The sequence below is a fragment of the Mastomys coucha genome, unplaced genomic scaffold, assembly GCF_008632895.1.
Source record: "Mastomys coucha isolate ucsf_1 unplaced genomic scaffold, UCSF_Mcou_1 pScaffold14, whole genome shotgun sequence".
In the NCBI taxonomy this organism is placed as follows: Eukaryota; Metazoa; Chordata; class Mammalia; order Rodentia; family Muridae; genus Mastomys; species Mastomys coucha.
Genome location: NW_022196896.1, coordinates 70,325,468 through 70,346,333, shown reverse-complemented (window position 1 = coordinate 70,346,333; position 20,866 = coordinate 70,325,468).

Genomic DNA, 20,866 nt, shown 5'->3' with positions numbered 1-20,866 from the left:
TGCAACAGCGCACTTGAGCTGCTCCTGATTGTAACCTGGTATCCATTGATTCCCCTTTCTTGCTGCTCTGCTAACTTCTGCTCTATTTTCAATGTCTGTGACATCAAGTTTGTTGACCCTAAGGCAAGCAGATCAGATAGCACTTGCCTTTCTGTGCCTGGATTATTTTACTTAACATAATGATTTCCAGTTCCACCCATGACCCACAAATGATAAGATTCCATCTGTTTATGGCCAAATAGTATTCCATGGTGTATATGTAACAGCATTGCTTTAGCTGTTAATCAGTTGATGGATACTTAGATTGTTTCCTTGATTGTAGTGAAGCTGTCTGGTTTTAATAACTCCATTGGATCAGTGTGGTCTCTGAAGTCCATTTTCCTAGATTCAAATTCTTGCATCACCACTGACTTTACAGAGACATCTTCCTCCATGTTTGCACCTTGTTTGTAAACATATTGACGTTACTCACAGCAACCAAAAGGCAGATGCAGCCCTGCTGTCCATAGATGGATGGAGAGTATCATGTGACAATCCACACAACGGAATATTTTTAACCCTTAAAATGAAGGAATTTCTAGCCTCTGCAGTACCCTGAGTGAGCCCTGCAGATGTGCACGTGAAGTAGCCAGATAGATACGGAAGTGCATGAGTCCATTCGATGAAGAACTTAGTGGACCCAGATTCCTAGAATCTGAAAGTAGAGCAACATTTAATACAGGCACAGTCAGGAAACTGGACACTGGGTTTTCATGTGGACAGAGCTTCAGATTTAGATGATGAGAAGAGTTCTGGGGTAGAGTGCACCACATCAGGGAACACAACCAATGGTGTTGGATTGCATACTTAAAATATTAAATTTTATAGTAAGTGTATTTAATCATATTTAGGAAAAGAATTAAATTCTGGAAAGGAAAAAAAATCACAGTAGTGATTCCCATGTAGGATTGTTAAGACTTACCTGAAATAACCACATACAGTATGTTGATGACTGTCTTGTCATGCATAGCAAGTGCCCTTGAAGGATAGCCATGGATGCTATGGTCCTCATTACTTTTACACAGCCATATGTTATCCTGCACACCTGAGAGGGGGCCATGCTCAGCCTCAGGAACCTAATGACAGTTAGAGCCCTTTTCCTGAGCACAGCTTGTGTTTTTCCTTCCAGCCCTTCTGTCCTTGCCCTTGGTCTCTCACTCAGTCATGATGTTTCCTCGCTCAGCCTTGCCCTTAGGAAACCACACCACATACCCTATCATAGACATGCCTGCGGAGAGCAGGATCCACAGACCCTAGTCCAAGAAGCTTTGTTTTTATATGTTGCTTAAAAATGTGTGAATGTTTGGTAAGACACGAGCTGTGTTGGGAGTTGTTGCTTGCATTTCAGTAGAGGCTTGCTAGAGAGAGGTCAGGGCACAGGAAGGAGATGAATGGTGGAGTCTGTTTTCAAATATTGCTAAAATATGCATAAACATGAAGACAACCATTTAAAATTACTTTTAGAGGTACAGGCCAGTGGAATTAAGTACATCTACACTGTTGTACAACCACCAGGGCCACCCACCTCCGAGTTTCTTGTTTCCATCTAAGTAACTCAGCATCTGATGAGTTCACTTTCCACAGCCCCTGTTAATCACTTCAGCGTCTTCGGGGTTCATCCATGGGGCGCCACAGGCCAGAATTCTTTCTGAAGGCTAAATAACACCAGGAAGGACTAGATCTTGATGTGGTGGTAGGTATACAGGGTGGGGATAGACATGGGAACAGTTTGAGATTTCTCTAGGAGAAATGCCCTTTCTTGGAGGTTGTTAAATGACAATGGAATTAGTTGGCCATTTTGTTGCTATTTGAATTGAGATAGGTTCTGTCATCAGGAAACAAATCCACAGAACTTACTAGCCACAGAAATGCAAAGAACTTAGGAGGTCCTTAAATTCTCATGGTCTTTGGGCTAAATACTAGAGACTACAGTCTCTAGTACTGTCCAGATGCCAAGAACGTCCCAAAGTCATGGCTTCTTCTGCCTCTAGTCTTTCACTGTGTGCCTATTTCATAGCTATTCAATAGGCACACATCTACTTTGAGACTGTATTGGTCAAAAGAGCAAACATTTATGGTATCATTAGCTCAGTGAAAGGAAAGCAAATGTGACCTTCTAGGGCTAAGCCCACTGTCTAGGGTGTGAGTTTAAGGAACATAAACTCTTCCACAAGGGAATCTGGATCGGCTGGGTCTGGGCATGAATATAAATCTTCTGCAGGGATTTCCCCATCTCTCTACATTGCTAATATCCAAGAAAAACAATGGTGTGTGTAGAACCCAATGAGATTAGACTAAAACCCAAAACAAACAAGGATTTTGATATCATTCTGTCCTGACTCATGTCTTGCATGTTTTAAATTCTCTTGGCCCCATAAACACATTACAGCTAATTATGGCTGAGGCTCAGTCGGCTTGTGACTGAGTACATAGTGGATTCCAAGGCTAGAAAGCTGAGCTTAACGTCTCCAGGTTGGCAAGGGCACAGGTCTTTCTCGAGGGCCAGAAACCCTGGGGAGGTAGCCTGAGTAGTTGGCAGCCAAAAGCGGAGGAGGAGGCAAGAGAAACAGAAATCAATCATCAATCGCAGCAGCTAAGCCGCGTGGGGCTTTGGTTTTCCCATGTTTTGTGCCTTTGTTGTAACAGCTGGAAGGCTGTACCCAGCTGCCCCAGTGGTTTCCAGCACTAACGTATTTGGGGATAACTCAACTCTTGGAAGCTTCACAAAAGAGATTGGTGAGCTCTCTGACATCACTGAGAACAATTCAAAGGTTTTTCTCTCTGGTTTTCTGTGTGACACACATTGGTTTTGAAAACTGAAACACAACAGCAAAGAACAGAAGAGCCAGGCTGAGCATGCCATTTGGTGCGGAACTTGTAGGCTGGAGTGGACTAATTCACTGGACAACAGCAGCCCGGGGCTTAGGGCCTGTGGTACCTTTAGAAGCTCACAAATGAGTTTTTAATTCTTTTAAAATTAAAAGAAGAGAAAAAGAACATGTAGGTCAGAAAAAGTATTTCTATGCATAACGTCAATATACTTGTTTTATGCCAACACTAGTAAAAATACTATTTTCAATCTTTTGTTTGTTTTGATTTTTACATGTAGGAAAGAGTCTGTTGAGGCACAATGCCTAGAGTCCATGAATGGACTACTCATTGTTGCTAATACCCTGGTTTTAGAAACGCTGTGGGGAATCAGGCTGGGTCTCCTTGTCATCTCTATCTCTATCTCTGTCTCTATCTCTATCTCTATCTCTATCTCTATCATCTATCTCTATCTCTATCTATCTCTATCTCTATCATCTCTCTCTCTCTATCTCTATCTCTATTTCTCTCTCTCTTTTTCTTTCTTTCTCTCTCTCTCTCTATTCTATATCCATATCCATATCTATACCTATATCTACATCTATATATTTACTAGCAGAATGCTAGAGAGCTGCAGGAATAAGACAGACAGGTGTGATCACTGCTGTTTGAGAGCCACTTGCTGTGAACCCAAGTGACTTCTTTCCGCCTGGAGGTCAGTATTTCCGTCTTACTCAGATCTTTCGCCTACATTGTGGAGAGGCAGGTTCTAGTCCCCAGAAAGGAGTTGAGGGGCTCCAGGGCTCAAAGAACCTGTAGTTAACACCACAAGGGGCCTAGGGGAAGCTCTCTGCAGAGCTGGGGCTGTCTTCAGCTGCTGGTATAGAGAAGGCCGTTAGAGTCCAGTTCAGTAATGCAGAGGTGGTTACTCATTTCTGTAATCCTATAATTTAGGAGGCTGAGACAAAAGAATCACCCAGGAATTTGAGGTTAGCCTATGCTACAGAGCAAGACCTTGTATCAACAAAATAAAATAAAATAAAATAAAATAAATCAACCAACCAAACTGATCAAATGCTACAAGGTAACTTATACAGAAAACACACTCCTTTTTTTCTTTCATTGAAAACAGATTTTTCTTTTCTCCCTTTTATTAAAAAAGAGTACTTTTTCAAACAATATATTCCAATTACAGTTCCCCCTTCCTCTACTCCCCCCGGTTCCTCCCCTGCTCCTCTTACATCCATACCCACTTCCTTTCTGTCTCTCATTAGGAAAAGATAGACTTCTAAGAGATAACAACCAAATATAGAAAATAACATAAAATGAATAACAACCAAATATAGAAAATAACATAAAATGAAACAAACCCCATCACATTGAAGTTGAACAAAGCAACACAGCAGAAGGAAAAGAGCCCCAAGAAAGGGCAGAAGAGACAGAGACCCACTCATTCACACACTCAGAAGTCCCATCCAACTCTAACCTGAAAGCTAGAGTATATACACAGAGAACCTGAAACAGAGCCCTATGGGCCTTGGCTTGCTGCTATTAGTCTCTGTGAGTTCATGGGAGCCTTGCTCAGATGATTTAGAGGGATTTGTTCTCTTGGTGTCCTCTCTCCCCTCTGGTTTCCATATCCCTTCTGCCTCCTGCTCCTCGAGACCTGAGGGGAAGGATTTGATGGAGACATCCTATTTAGAGCTGACACACAGACTTTTAAAGCCAAATGAACATCTTTATTCAGCAGCCAGTGGGGTATAAGGGGAACTCACCCAAACTGTGTAGCAAGCCTTATCATTCTTGGCTTTTTATGCATAAAACCCCTGGTGGACACATTTCAATTAGCAAGGGGAACCCCCTCCCCCCACATACTCTAGCAGGGAGGCAATAGAGCGAGCACATTCATATTAAGTCACCAAGGTATGTGGACTGTTTCCTGACTCTCTGCTAAAGATGCCAGGTGCCTATTTCTGCTGCTAGTAATATCATTCTGCTGCTTGCCTGCCCACTAGACTGCACTTCCACAGTAACCTGGAACACAGAGCTTACCAAGACTTCCAAGAGGGGAAGCACAGACTACAGGATTCTAAGCTGCAGCTATGGCAGTGCAGTGAAGCACTGAAGATGGCTGTAGTTCCTCTCTGGGTCAACTGTATGCTCCCCATCTCTCCCTTTTGTCAAGCCAATGAGGATCAGGAATCCCTTGTCCAGGCTGTGCATCGGAAGCTGCCCTGCCTGCCCATGACCTCTGTTCATCAGCACTAGAAGTACTCAGAATCCCTCTGTCTAGAATTTTCATCCTAGGCATGGCACCCTCTTTCACCATTCCCTGGCTGCTCCTGACTGAGCCTTGACACGAGTCCTGTCTAGGGCATAGCTGTTGTCACTGACCAAGACTTCCAAGGTAGTCCTAAGTGCTATCTTTCATCTCATAGATCTGACCATTTCCTGTCCATGACCCCTGAACTTGTATCCCCTGGGTAGGCAGTCTCTGTTCCATACTCAGGTTTTCATAACTGGTTTTAAAGGATGGGCCTGAATTGCACCGTTTTAGGATCTTAATGACTTGGTGCTACATAAATCATGAATGCATTCTGGAAGTTTTGCTCCTTGGTGACCTATATGGGTGTGCTAATGAGCCAGGGACTCTTTCTCTAAGCAGATTCCTCAAGGGGTTTTGGAATGCCTTGTGATTTTATAATTAAGGACCAGACATGCCCCTCAGAATCTAAGTCTCACAGAGGGAATAGGGAACTAGGACTGAGGAGGCAGACAGTCACATTTATACTGGTTTTCTACATTTGCTTGTATGTGTGAATGAGCTGGAAGAAAGAACATTGCAATCTAGGGAACCTTGTGACTGACTGGTCACAAGCTGGTGGATTGTGGGAGTGGAGCTTAGAGCTTGGATTCTAAGCAGGTTGCTTTTTAGGGGACTCTCTGCATGCTCTCTATGCACATATAACTGTAAGCCTCCATTTCGGTCTAATTTTTAAGGATCATGCATTTAAAAAAATTTGTAGTTGTTGGAATTTTAGATTTTTGTTAAGGCCTCTGAGCACATGCTGAAAGTCCTCCAACTCTGGATCAGTAATATGGGGGGATCTCACAAACTAGAATGGCATGTAGAATTCCCTAAGCATACCCACAGGGCAAGAACATTCCAGAATTACTTAACAATAGTAAAAAAGAAGGGGGAAAAGATGGTCCTATCTGAAGATGATTGGAGCCAATCTACCCTATAAAAACACAGCCAACACTCTTACATTTTCCCTGATCTCTGGAGGTATTCTTATTTGTTTACTGCCAGAATAATATTTCCAAAGAAATGAATTTCCTGAGACTTCTACTCAATGGAGAAAAACTGCCTGTAGAGTTCCTGTGGCAAATAAGAATGAGTCAGCTCAGTTTAACGGGAATACTTGGAAGGGAGACCCTGATAAAAAGCTGGACTGAAGCTTTTGTCCATGTTATTTCACATCTTTTTAGTCTGAGAAGATGCTCATGCTAAAAATGACCTGTCAAAATATCTGGTTCATAATACAAAACACAGAAAGAAAACACATAGATGTAACCACCAAAGAATGAGCGCCTAATTATATCTATCCCTTTTGATAGAAACACATTTATACATAGCTCACTAAATTTTCATACGATTTTAGTTTTGTGTGCCTGGGGAATGTTCTCATACATACAATCGCCATATACACATTGGAAAGCAGTTTTTAAATCGGGATACAGTCTCCACTTAATGATGTACTTATTTTTGTTACTATTTGATTAGGGGTAGGTATGTGGGTATGTGCAATGCCAGTGTAGATTTCTTGAATGGCCAGAAGAGAGCATTAGATAGGTCACTTGTAGCTGCAGTTACAGGCGGTTGTACTGTCTCTCATGGGCTCTGGGAACCCCTGATATATTCTTATCGATACCCTAGGTATTCAAGGAGCAAGCACTCTGTACTTTATTCAGGATGCAAGTATAAAAATTAGTTTTCACACTTGGGGCATTTAAATTCCAGCACAAAATAGTTTTATGTGACCATATCCCTATTTATTTATCTGGGATATTTCAAATGTCAGGAGCAAATTTCCAGGCAAACTAAAAGACAGGTTCTGATGAGTATTCAGGCAGTTAGTCTTGAATTTACATTATCCACTTGATATCTCTGCTGTGTTAGTAGTTACTCACGAGACAGCTGAAAGGGATAATATTAAAATAGATTAGGTGATTGTATTCAGTGCCTATAAAAAGCTATAATCTAAAGGCCTAGAAAGTTTATTTCTATAACTACTAAAATGTAAATGGACATTCAAATGTAGCATTTATATTTTTAGCGAAACATGGCTTTTATCACATATAAACAAACAAGCAATCCAAGATTGTCAAAGAAGTTGTTAGAAGTAGAAAATGACTAATTAAAATAAGAAATACCGGTCTTATTACCCAGCAATGGTCTGGAACTGAATTGAATGCTGTTTGATTTAGGAATTATAGCAATTCATATCTTAAGGGCTCTGGAGTCTTCATCAAACCATGGAAAATGTGATACTTTAACTATGGAGACCGTGTACAGAGATATAAGCGCAGGCATATTCTAAGCAGAGAGTCCTGGGGCTGAGCAGGCTCTTTCTTCAACACTTCATCTAGGATCTGCTTAGTTCAGTGTAACCTTCCTTCGACACCAGGGTTCAGCCTCCAGAATTGCCAGCAGACTTTTCTGTTTTCGAAAATCATCAAGTTTTGAAATGGAGGACAGAGGCTAGAAATTGACAGAATTCAGGCCATAGGGCAGCGATTACAGTTGGTTTTAATGTCAACTTGTCACAAGCTAGAATCACCCGAGGATGGAGTCACTCCTGAAAAACTGTCTGGGTTGCTTTGATTGACATGGAAAGACCCAGCCCCACTATGGGCAGCACCGTCAGGTAACAGCCCCAGAAGAGAAAGGAGTGGCCGAAGGATGAGTGCCTTCTGATGCTCGGCCTTCCCTCTTGACTTCAAGATGATTTCTCTGGTTGTTACTGTTGTTTCTGATTCCTACACTGATAGCTGAACCAGTCCTAAGCTTTTATCTTGGAATAGGAACCAGTGGCTCTTCAGAAAACGTCCTGGCTTCCAGCTTCCAATGCCAGACTGGGACTGCCAAGGCTCAAGCCTTGTGGACTGAGCAACTAGCAGTTGTTGCTTCCCCCGCCCCTGCCCCCTCCCCTGATGACCAAGTGAGAGACAGACACTGTGGGACTACTCTGACCGTGGAGGCCCTTAGCCTCAAGGATTAAATAACTACTGGGTCAGCTCTTAGGAGTGATTCTCCTGTTATTACTATTTTTAAATTGACTTAATAAATTCTTTAACAGCATACACAGACATATACACATTCACACACACACACACACACACACACACTCACAAACATACATGCACACACGCATACATACAGACACAAACACACATGTACATGCACACACTCACGTATGTTCATATATGCATATACATGCACACACAGAGACATACACACACACGAGAATACATGCACACATACATGTACATACAAAATATGCACACAGATACTCTCACACACTCACACATATGCATGCACATGCATTCAGATGAACATATATACACATAAACACTCACATACATGCACACACATATATACACATACACACATGCACATATATACTCTCACACACACATTCATACATATAAATACACTCACACTCAGATGAACATACATGCACACACACTTGACACTCATACATGTTCAAACCCAACAAGGCCACGCCTCCTAATAGTGCCTCTCCTTGGGCCAAGGACATTCAAACCACCACAACAAAGTTTTTCAGATATTGACTGAAATATTGACGGCACATGTGCAGCCCATGTTTCCAGATCAGACTGAGGAGGTTAGCAGGGATGCAGCAAGGGTGAGAACCTGACTGAAATTCCATAAGTGATACTAGTAGAGCTGTTCCATCTTGCCAGCCAGGAAAAAGGAGCAAGTTGCATTTCGTCAGTTCTATTCCACTTGAGAACATTAATGCTTCCACTGTTTATGGAGGGTATATTCTGTGATATGTCAAAAGATGAAAAACAATGAACCACATAAAAATACACTGGCATGCTCTTGCAGAAAGGACATACATATAACTACCAATATAACTGATTGTCATTTAAGAGTGTTGAGCACTATGGCTGTGGAATGGCTCATTGGTGAGTACTAGTGTGATTTATAAGGCATGTCATTGCATGTAAAGCCCAGGTCAAGGCATGTGTGGGTGAAGAACACACATGGCAGTGGAGGGAGAGGAGGGAGTTCAGTCTCCTGGTTATTTGCATAAAACTTGATGTCCAGACAACTTTTCACTGGAGAAATCTAGAGGTACAGAATCAGGAGACTTCAGCTAAAGAAAATGCTGATGTTGCTTAACTAACAACACTCTGTGAGCAATATCCATGGTGTGTATTCCTAGAAATTTTAGCTTTGCCTCTCATGTTTAGCAGACAACCTATTAAAATAATTATTCCTCCCTGCAAACATGATTTTATTTTATTCTATTTTTTAATTTTTATTTTTTTTTTATTTTTAGGTCTTCCTATGTAGCCCAGCCTGGTCTTGAATTCATAATTCTCTTGCCCGGACCATCTGACTGCTGGGATCTGGTTTAGTTCTTATATTCATTGAAAGTATTTGCATGTGCCAAGTCTATACAGAATTTAGTTAGAAATGGGAGCAAATAAATGTAATGAGCAGGCATTCATCCTAGTTGTAGAGTCCAGCTGACATGTTTGCATGTAAAGCTTTTTTGCTGGTCAACTGGGTAGTGTGTGGAGAGCCGCTGAGCATCTCTGTGCCTCTATAAGATGCAATTGTTAGTGAAGGTCATACAGAGTGTTCTCTTGGGCTTACTGTATGGGAAGCCTTTAAATCAGTGCTTGAGATATAATAATGCTCAATAAGTACAATTACTACTATGCTAAAAAGTTTGGCTAAATTTAAATCTTCCTTTAAAAGATTTATTTGTTCATGTATTTTATATACATGGGTGTTTTGTCTGCATGTACATCTGTGCACCAGAAGAAGGCATCAGATTCCACAGGACTACAGTTACAGGCACACGCGCATATATACAGACACAAACACACATGTACATGCACACATGTATGTTTCTCTGTGAGCTGCCTGCGGGTGGTGCTGGGAATTGAACCCAGGACCTCTGGTAGAGCATTTAGTACTTAACTGATGAGCTATTTCTCTAGGCCCTAAATTAAAATCTTAAGGAAGCAATCTGTCTTAGTCAGGGTTTCTATTCCTGCACCAAACATCAGAACCAAGAAGCAAGTTGGGGAGGAAAAGGTTTATTCATCTCACATTTCCACACTACTGTTCATCACAAAGGAAGTCAGGACTGAAACTCAAGCAGGTCAGGAAGCAGAAGCTGATGCAGAGGCCATGAAGAGATGTTACTGGCTTGCTTCCCCTTGCTTGCTCAGCTTGCTTTCTTATAGAACCCAAGGCTACCAGTCCAGGGATGGCACCACACACAATGGGCCTTCCCACTCTTGATCACTAATTGAGAAAATGCCTTACAGCTGGATCTCATGGAGGCATTTCCTCAAGGGAGGCTCCTTTCTCTGTGATAACTCCAGCTTGTATCAAGTTGACACACAAAACCAGCCAGTACACAGTTGAATGCACTTCAGAGAGAAGCTTTTGTTTTCATGAAAGAATGGGTATTGCCTATGGAGAAAACAACCTTGATCAAGTTAATCGTCATGACAGCCAATGATATCTAACGAGGGTGATTGGTTTGTTCTGGCCTCCTCTCCTATCCTATAAATTTCCTCAACATGGAGGTACCTTGTGGCCCTCCTTCTTGTGGTTCTATTCCTTGAGGAGATCCTTTTAGTGCTAGTTAGCTTTTTGACTTTGGGACAAAATAGTAGAGAAAAACAACTTAAAAGGAAGGAAAGTTGAGTCTGGCTCACATATTGAGTGGTTTTTCTGTTCATGGTCCATGGTAGCCTGGCTCTGCTTCCTTAGAACCTGTGGTAAGATAGAACATTATGTGGGAAGCTCAGGGTGGAAGCAAGGCACAAGAATAAGAGGCCTGGCAGCCACCATCTTCTTCTTCTTCTTCTTCTTCTTCTTCTTCTTCTTCTTCTTCTTCTTCTTCTTCTTCTTCTTCTTCTTCTTCTTCTTCTTCTCCTTCTTCTTCTTCTTCTTCTTCTTCTCCTTCTTCTTCTTCTTCTTCTTTTTTTTTTTAAAAAGATTTATTTATTTATTTATTTATTTATTTAATATATGTGAGTACATTGTAGCTGTCTTCAGACACACCAGAAGAGGACATCAGATCCCATTACAGATGGTCGTGAGCCACTACATGGTTGCTGGGAATTAGAACTGGGGACCTCTGGAAGAGCAGTCAGAGTGGTCTTAAAACCACTGAGCCATCTCTCCAGCACCCACCATCTCCTTCTAAAGGCACATCCCAACCATCTAATTTTTCTCTCCTAGGTCCCATATCTTAAATGTCCCAACATCCCTCAAGATGTCACAGGCTGGCCTCCAAGTCTTTCCATGTCTTGCGGGCTGTTTGAGATCTAAGACATCTCTATATTGAATTTAATTATACTGAATTTCTACAAACTTTGTGTCTCCCTCTGGGTCTAGGTAGATCTCCTATTTATGCCTCTTTCTTCTTTGGGGTTATGACCTGTGTCTTACAAACCTTCTAAACATGTACTCAGTGTGGGAGACACTGCACCATGGCAGATGTGCCTCTGTGGCTTAGACCCGGGAGTCTAGTGCCTAAGGAGCTCTGCTGCAGACCCAGGCAGGCTTACTTGCTTACTTGCATCTTGTGACCAAGCACAAATTCTTACTTCTGAATCTAGCTGACCACATAAAACAAAATCTGAGGCTTCCAGTTCCCATAGTTTGGCACATTAATATCCAAACTTTTGAGTTTTGGAGGGATTAAATCGTATATTTCTTCATCACAAAGTCACTTTCAGGTAAGCACAATATCTCTCATGGCAACTACAGAAAATGAGTCATGAGGGCTGATCGGTCATTGCTACAGGACGACCTGCCTTCCCAGAACTGCTTAGATCCAGCCCTGGGATTATCTATGTCTCCATTCACCTGTAGAGTGAATTCACCTGGTGCGTGGATTCATACTTTTTTATTCTCTCTCTGATGAATTCCATAATTGAAGGGGCTTTTAAATCTCTTAACCATGCTTATAGTCCAGCTTGCTTGTGGCTCTCTCCAGGCAAACCCAGCAGCAGCTAGGGCAAATTCCGCTCTATCCTTTCTGCATTCCATTATCCAGGCCACAGCTCTGCCTGTGATTGGTTGGGCATGAACCAGAGTTCATGTCTACAATATTGGCCTCAAGACACAGGAGTGCAAGGCGGCTTGCTGGCCCTTGTTGTGGAGAATATTTACTTTGTGCTGTGTAGGGAAGCTGCCAAAAATGTGCTTTTTGTTTATTGGTAAAGGGCCTTGTTGGCATTAAATTACTTAGGAATGTGTCTATTGCAATTAAAAGAGGCATACTGTTTATATTAACATTTTCAACTTTGGTTACTCAGGAGCATCGCCTTACATGGGTGTGAATATGCAATGATGAATATGTTAAATTGTCTCGTATTAAAACTGCCTTTCTAGGAAGATGTTAGTGTGGTTTTGTGGACCTCCCTGTGCCAGCCACACTGTAAGGTACTACTGCTAGGGTTCAGTTCTCTCATACATAAAGTAGTGACATAAATTAAGGTTGGTCTATGTAACTTCTCCATTTGAACCTTCAGTGAAGTCAGAGACTACAAGGTGGCTTACGACATGACTATGAAGAAACTGAACCAGAAAATAATTGTTGGAAATTAAACCTAAGAGTTTAGGTTTTACAGTCTCTGCCAGGAACTCTGGTTAAGCCATACTGAGCAGGAGAATTTTGAGTCTGGATACAGTGACACATTCTCTTCTGAGCGGCAGGTTGTGCTTTCTGTGAGTTGTCTCATTGACGTCTTGACCTGGAGCTCAGAACTACGGAGTTCACATCTTTGCTTTCTAGGACGCTTGGTTAACTCTACAAGTACCTTCCGACTCTTAGTATCTTGTTTGTTTGCATCCATGCTGGGCATCTCCAGAATCTCACACATGCTAGGGAAAAGCTTTAGCACCGAGCATCTTTGCTTCTGCTGAGGAATATGGAGCAGCCTGAACACACTTCTCTTACCCTGCTTGTCCTTTGTTAGGTCCTGGGGGAGATGTTAGGTTCTTAGTCCCACAGTAGGCAGATGCTATAGATTAGAAACAGAGAATTCAAATCTCCTCCTTCAAATTCATAACATGCCTGGGCTCTGCTTTTCTCTAAGGGAGCTTTATTTTCCATTCATTTCCCTGTGGAGGTCACACCTGCCCTACATAAGTCTCTGGGCAAAGCTAGAGAAAAAAAAATCAACGTTCTTACTGCATCCGGGTATATATTTAAATCTATTTCAGTAAATATTTGTTGAATGCCTACTAAATTGCAGATATAAGGTGCTGTGGGCTGAGAGATAATTGAGAGAGCCAGTGGACGCAGAAATACAAAGAAGAGAGTTGCAACTGTCAAGGTTTGGGTCTGGAAAAGCTCTGTTCACCTGGATCCCTGTGTAGTGGAGACATGGGACTAGAAAAGACAGAGAAGACAAAGCATCCTGAAGGAACATAAAGGAATGTTACTGATGGCCTTGGAGTATGGGCCATAGTCATTTACTAGATGGAAGTCAGAGTTAGGGTGTTGAGGAAGATCACGGAGCATGCAAAGATCAGGTCAAGAAGAGAAGATGCTAAAGTGCTGTCAATAGATGGTGGATAGAAGTGCCAATTCCACAGGTGCACTCCACTAGGGTGGGAGTTAATAGGGGTTGTGGGAAATGAGGTGGTGTGCTGGGGCTGGGGAATTAAAGTGGACATAGTTGAGAGCTAAGACATCAAAAGGAAGTCATAGATGGGTTTACAGATGCTTTATATTCTAAGAATACTTCCTGCACATAACCTGCAGCATAAACCTGGGTTTAGGTTCCTAGCACCTAGGTAGAAAAAGCTAGGTATGACTTTGTGTGCCTGTAAACCCCAGCAGAGAGATCTCCTATAGCTCCTCCCTTTTCACCCGATGTCTGTCTGTCTGTATATATATATGCATGCATGCATGTATATATGTATGTAACTGTGTATGTGTGTATGTATGTAAGAACCTGTGTATGAATGTATGTTGTATATATGTAAATATGTATGTATGTAGGTATGCACATATGTGTGTATATAAGTTTATATGTATGTATGTATATATGTAAATGTGTATATAAGTAACTATGTTTGTATGTAAGTATGTATATATATATAAGTAATTATGTTTATATGTGTGCATGTATATAAGTATGTTTATATGTATGTACATATGTATTTATATAAGTAACTATATATATAAGTAACTATGTTTATATATATGCAGGTATATAAGTAACTATGCATATAGGTAATTATGATTGTATGTATGCATGTACATAAGTAACTATGCTTATATGTATGTATGTATATAAGTAACTATTTATATGTATGTATATATATAAGCAACTATGTTTATATATATATATATATATATGTAACTATGTATGTGTATATGTATGTATGTATGACTACCTAGAATTCCTACCTTGAGATTCTTATTTCTAAAATAAAAATAAAAATAAAAGCCTAACCTCAGGACTTCCTGGAGGAGTTTCTTCAGACTTGTGGCTATCGTCAGCCTTAGTGAACTCCAGATGACCCTGCAGCCATTTCCATCTAGGCCATATGGGGAACACTCTTAACTGATGGACTCACCAGGGATGAAAGATAATGCTGTGATTGGTGCAAACCTGAAAACATTGACTTGAATGTGAGTTTATCATAATTTGTTGAGACACCCCTGTTCTGGGTATTGATGTAGGCTCTTTGACGCTCTTGGTGAGTCACCTGAGGGATACCCACCTGAGTTTCCTTCATGGGGGAATAGTAATAATGGCTTCTACCTGTCTTTATCCACCTTTAGTACTGTGTGGTGAGTTGGTAACACATAAGAGCAAACAGCAAAGGTGGTAGAGATGTGGCAACGTATAAGAAGCAGTAGCCGTCGAATCGGGTTAGAATGGCGTTTGAACAGCCAGCATGGATCCACAGAAGTGGAGGACTGTTTTAGCTGCTCCACTGTGGAAGAGGAGGCAGAGCTGAGCAATGACAGGCTGAGCTGCAAAGCAACGGATTGGCTGCTAGTGTTATACTGACAGATGAGGAAGAGGTGGAGCCTGAAGACCCACAGCCACAGCCACAGCCACAGCTGCAGCCGTAGTGATCATAAGAGAGCAAGTGGAGCTTATTTCCAAACTGAAACGCCTGGGTGAGTGGCCATAGCAACAGAGGGAAAGTGAACAGTCCAAAAGAGTGGTCGGTGCAGGAGTAAGAAATTAATAAAAGAAAAGAATTCTAGAAGAGAGAACGTGCAGTCCTGGATTCTAGAAGACTTCCAGAGAGCCGTTACACCTTTAGAGCTAAGAGTACCATATAGCCCAGGCCCAGGAGATACAATTCTGGCCACTGGTACAGACCTAGGCATGCCTGTCAGCTGTAATGTCAGCCCCTGACAATGGATGAGGGATCTCAACTTGCAAAACTTACCCAATGCTTTCAGGGCTGAGGGTCCAGGGGCTGGAGTCCAGCAGGAGACATTTAACGACATAGACATCACCAGCTGCTGCTTGCGCTTCTCACCCCTGCTTTCCTCTGTTCTTTCTCCTCCCAGGGGAACAAGAGCATTGAGCAACCAGCACTTAGAGGCGTTTCTTCTTGTCTTCCCAAGCTATCTGTGCAGAGGACCACAGCCCCTGTGAACGGTTGATGAGTAACTCCATCATCCCTGGTGAAGGAAACACTGATCCAGACACTCCATTGTCCATCCACGCTGTTCGTCACTGCTCCAAGTGCACCTTCACTGTCAGAGTAGTCATCCTGTATTCATATCCAGTTGGCTCAAGGCACAGGCTAGTTCACATTTTTACTGTTAAGATTCTGTTTCTGTCCCTGTCTAACTCCTCTTTGCAGCTGGGCCTTCCCTCCTCTTAGGATAAGTGAAGAAACCCAAAATGTAAAAATGATCTTTCTGTATTGTAGTGTGTATGTGTGTGTGTGTGTGTGTGTGTGTGTGTGTGTGTGTGTGTACACCACTATATCTCTTCTGCTCTGGTAAAATGCCACATTAGACTCAAAAATGCCAAAAACGTAAAAGGCAATAAGCAACCAGTGCTGTTTCAGACTTAAAAAAAAAAGTGACTCGCTAGAACATACACATAAAAACCATGTTCCCCTTTTAACGTATCAAAAATATCCCATTCCGTTCAGTAAGAATATAATAGTTTAATTTCAATAATTATGTCAATTACTCTCATTTTGCACACCATTAAAAAACCTTTTAAAATGTGGTCATAAAAGTAAAATGTTTATTGGAAAAATAGAAAAATAATATGAGGGTAAAGCAACACACGGAGAACCCACAGTGGGTAGTTTTACACAGGAACCAGGATGCCTGGAATCAAACGTTGCCTGCTTAAATTTTACTCTGGGAAACTCATTGTTAAAATATAGATCAAAACAATATCTGCCATGTTCAAATTATTTTGTTGAGTGGGTAAAGTCAGTCTGTATTTCTTCCCTTTAGGTCTCGAGTAAATGCAACCTTTGTAATTTCTTTCTTTTGAATTTTACACCTACACTGTTGTGCGCATTGTATTTAATGTGTTATGGCCTGCATGCAACTTAACATTATCTGGTCAGCATTTTCCCAAGCCAGTTTGAGTACATGGTTTTGATAAGCAGAAATGCACTCTGCCTAAGGATTTACTGCTATTTGCTTAGTACTGCTGGCCAATTAGATGGTGGCATCTTTTTCTTTTTTCTTTTTCTTTTTTTTCTTTTTTTTTTTTTTGCCATTAGAAATAGCACTGCAGTGACCGTCCTTGTACGTAATTCTGTTTGATTCCCTGATAGTTTCCTTGGAATACATTCCAAGAAGTGTAATTATTATGGGAAAGGCTAAGAACGTTTCTAAGAATCTCCTTCCATGTGGGCAGTATGCTATACAGTGGGCAGCCTGACTCATATTCTCTTCAAGAGTGTGGGACGAGTTTTCAATTCCTTGTACCTGAGCCAATTGCTGTATGATGTACAGCAGCTTGTTTGACGACTGCTCCCTTCCTAGTAATGTGACCTTTCCCCTCCACCATCCCAGAAGCAAATCCAGCCTGTTCCTGTCTCCAGGATTGTATCTTCTAATCCTTTGTCAGATATTTCTTTCGATATTTTCCCATACAATATACTCTTTTTTTTTTTTTTTGCTTTCTTTTTGTTTTTCAAGACAAAATTTCCTGTGTAGCCTTGGCTACCCTGGAACCCACTCTGTAGACCAGGCTGGCCTTGAACTCCCAGAGATCCATCTGCCTCTGGCTCCCAAGATTACAGGCGTGTGTTCACCACCACCTGGGCTTGTTTGCGTATTTTTGTCTAGTAACTTCTTGTAATCATATTTCACCATGGGACACCAACTCTGGGTACTTGAGAGTGGTACAGCTAAAACTTTATTCTTGATACTTGAAGACTGAGCAAAAGAGGTTTGTTCTTGTTCATGGCGCACTGCTGTCTATAGAGTTGCCAGGGGAGGAGTCAGGCAAGAAGGAGCTGAGGCGACTGACTTCAGGGACGCTGACCTCCATCGGGGGGCTTCTCAGGTTCAGACCCCCTAACTAATATTTTATAGTCACCTTTGCCACTTGTTTTTTCCTTCTAAGATTAACACAATCACAAATGGGTACCACTGTAATGGCAGACTTTAAATGGCTACCTGTTCTGTGTGTGTATGTTGCAGTGCTCTCTGGAGGAGAGGGGCCTTGAGCTTGTCCTGTGTGCTGGGGCTACAGAGCCAGTGACATCGAGGCAGGTGTCCTGAGCAGGGTCATAAAGCAGAATCCTTCTTGCTGCCTTTGAGTGTGATTGAAATTAACATGCTTGTCCAGAAAACCAAGAAACATTTTTTCCCCTCTGTGTTACGCAGAACTGATTAGGGCAATGCATGCTCGGAGTGGAAAGTGGATCGGGAGTGGGCTGCTCTGTAGGAAAGAGCTCTTCAGGCTCTTGTGCTGGGCCAGACTGCTGAGAACAGCCTGGAATAGAAGAAAATGTATCATTCACGAAGGTGCAAAGCTCTGAAGTCACTCACAGCTAAGAGGTGGAGAAGGAAGAAAGGACAGAGGAGACACACAGGGTCACAGGAGGGGTCAGCGTCAATGGAATCGTGGTTTAACCACAGTTACTGATTTTCTCATCGTTTGCTTGATGGTTACTCGGTCTGAAGTTAGAAATTTTAGTGTTTGTTTCTATATACTGGGGATATACCCAGTCTTGTGAATGCGAGGCTCACAACTATGCCTAGTTACAGGTAATCTCATTGTTCGTCTTGTTCCTGGTAAAATGTCGACTGTTTCATCAACAGGGATTAATTTTTTTCGGCTGTCCTTTGCTGAGCGGCAGACTGTTCTTTACAAAGCTCACTGTCATCAATAGGTACAACATTAACATTCCTTTTTTTTTGTTTTTTTTTTTTTAAGTTTTGGTTGCTTTGTTCAGCAAATCCTCTGGAAGTTGCTATGCTGTGCCAAACAGTCCCTTTGATTTGGGTTTAGGCTGCGCTTTGATTCGGTGGCTGCTTGCGATAATCGCCCCAGTTAACACACAGTGTCTTGGTGCATCTGATGAGAGAACAGTGAGGCGAGGCTATACACTCAATCAGCGCCCAGGCGCTTCAGTGCTGGGGTTTAGGGCTCTGATTTCTCTCACGGTCTTGAATCCGTGCTGCTGGCACATGAATCCTCCCTGATTCTTATCTTTGTCTGTAAATAGCATAGAGATTGCACATGGAAAAATGGAACAAATCATACTTTCTTTCAAAGGGCAAATTAAACATTCCATAGAATAAGGGAAGACTTGTTAGCAGTGAAAAACACAACTTTGCTAGCTAGCTCCAGTGGAGAAAAGCTTGGAGGAAATTGGACTCAAGCTCAGGCTCAAAGAACAGTTTGAGTATTTTTTTTTTTATTTGAACCACCCTCTTAGCCCGCCTGCCAAATGTAAAATCCTAAGTTTTCCGAAGGTTTGAAAATATTCCCATTAATTTTCCATGCGCAGCCCTGTATTTACCAGGGTTGAAATGGAAATCCTGAAGCCTAGTGTAAAGGGCTCTACAGGATTTCCATCTGGGCCATCTCTCTTGGCACTACCCTAGGAAGTCCAGTTCCTACCATTTCTTTGAAATTATATATTTGTGAATTTGTGGCTGAAGTTCCGAATTTTTCAGAAAAGGGGGAAGAGATGAGTCGTCTATAAAATAACCTGGGAATAACCTGAGCCTTCTCCTCATGGAGACACAGAGCACGTCAGTGCTAGTTTAGACAGAAATCATGAGGACAGGATTGCTACGTGCCTGTGGAAGGAGTTCTGGAATTTCTTGTTGGAACCACATGGCTTTTGGGATGAACGCTATATTTGAAATTCTGAAGAGTAGAAAGGAGAATTCTGATTCATGTGCAACAGTTCAGTGAGCATCTACACAGATTCCCAGCATGGGGAAGGAGAGGACCCTGGGACAGTCAGCCTTCCAGCCATGCCGGAATGATAAGGCAGAGCCGTGAGGTGTGAGACTTGACCACATTTGCACAGTTGACTAGTGGCCCTTGCTGAGGACCACGGAGCTCTGCAGTTCCCTCTGCTTCAGTTGACTAAGCAGACAGGCCCCAGGCGAGGCCAGCTCCATCCCTTCGTAGCCCAGGTACGGTTGTTAAGTTTGTGCTCCCAGGTGGTTGAGTCTTGTTTCACCGCAGCCTCGTTCAATAACCCTCTCCCATCATCTGACTCTACGATAGGGCACATGTTACTTCAGCTTACAAGCAGCCATACATTTCTGTCTTCTGGAGAGGCATCTCTATTCCTTTCAGGGGTAGAAACTCTTGCGTGGAGTCTCAAGTCCTGCTCCCTCTGCCCTGAGATTTGTACCCCTCGGAGTCTAGTCACTCATAGAACCCCAGCACCTACCGTGCAATGTTGTTCAGATTTCTTTTCCTCAGCCTGGCTCGTTCCTCTCGACCCAAGCTTCTCTTTGCTTGCCTAAGATGATGTATTAGCGTTTGCTCTTTCTAAAAATTGCTATGGTTGTATGTGGAGAGGTTAGAGGCCAATTTGTGGAATTGGTTCTCTTTCCATCTTTACGTGAGTCCTGGCGTTGGAGTTCTAGTTCCCGGGCTGGTGCTGGGAGCATCTTTAGCAGCTGAGTGATCTCATTGGCTTGACATTTAATATGTTGTTAAAATGATATTTAGCCATTTTTTAAAAGGAAGGCTAAAGCTAATTTTAGAAAATATTGGGGAAGAAGTCATACAATAAAGCAAAATACACCATGGTTTTTTCTATATGCCACTTTGAGCAAAATCTTAATTCAACTGCACGTAAAAGCCTATGTATTGTTTCTCTTATTTTAAAGAGCTTGTTCTTTGAATAGAAATCTTTTAAAGGGGGGGAACCATCTCCAGGATCTTAGTCTGTGGGTACTTCCCCAGGAGCATTTTTTTCTAAAATCTAGGGAGAATGTTTCAGGTACTCATTTGGGGGATGACCTGCCCCAGGAAACCCCAGATTCTGAGGATGACAACACAAAATAGCAACTACTCCTCAATGTCTCAGCAATATTTACCAATTAAAAAGAGCGAAAAAAACCCCCCACTTGGATTAGGAAATTCCTTGAAGATTCAGGAAATCATTATTCAAGGTTTTGGTAATAAAAATGCTCACTCTATTATTTTATTTAGAGACTTTATGGAAGAAAAATGCTTTTTTAAATTTAATAGTTCTCCCAGTGTCTCAATTGTATAATAAGCTTAGCTGGAA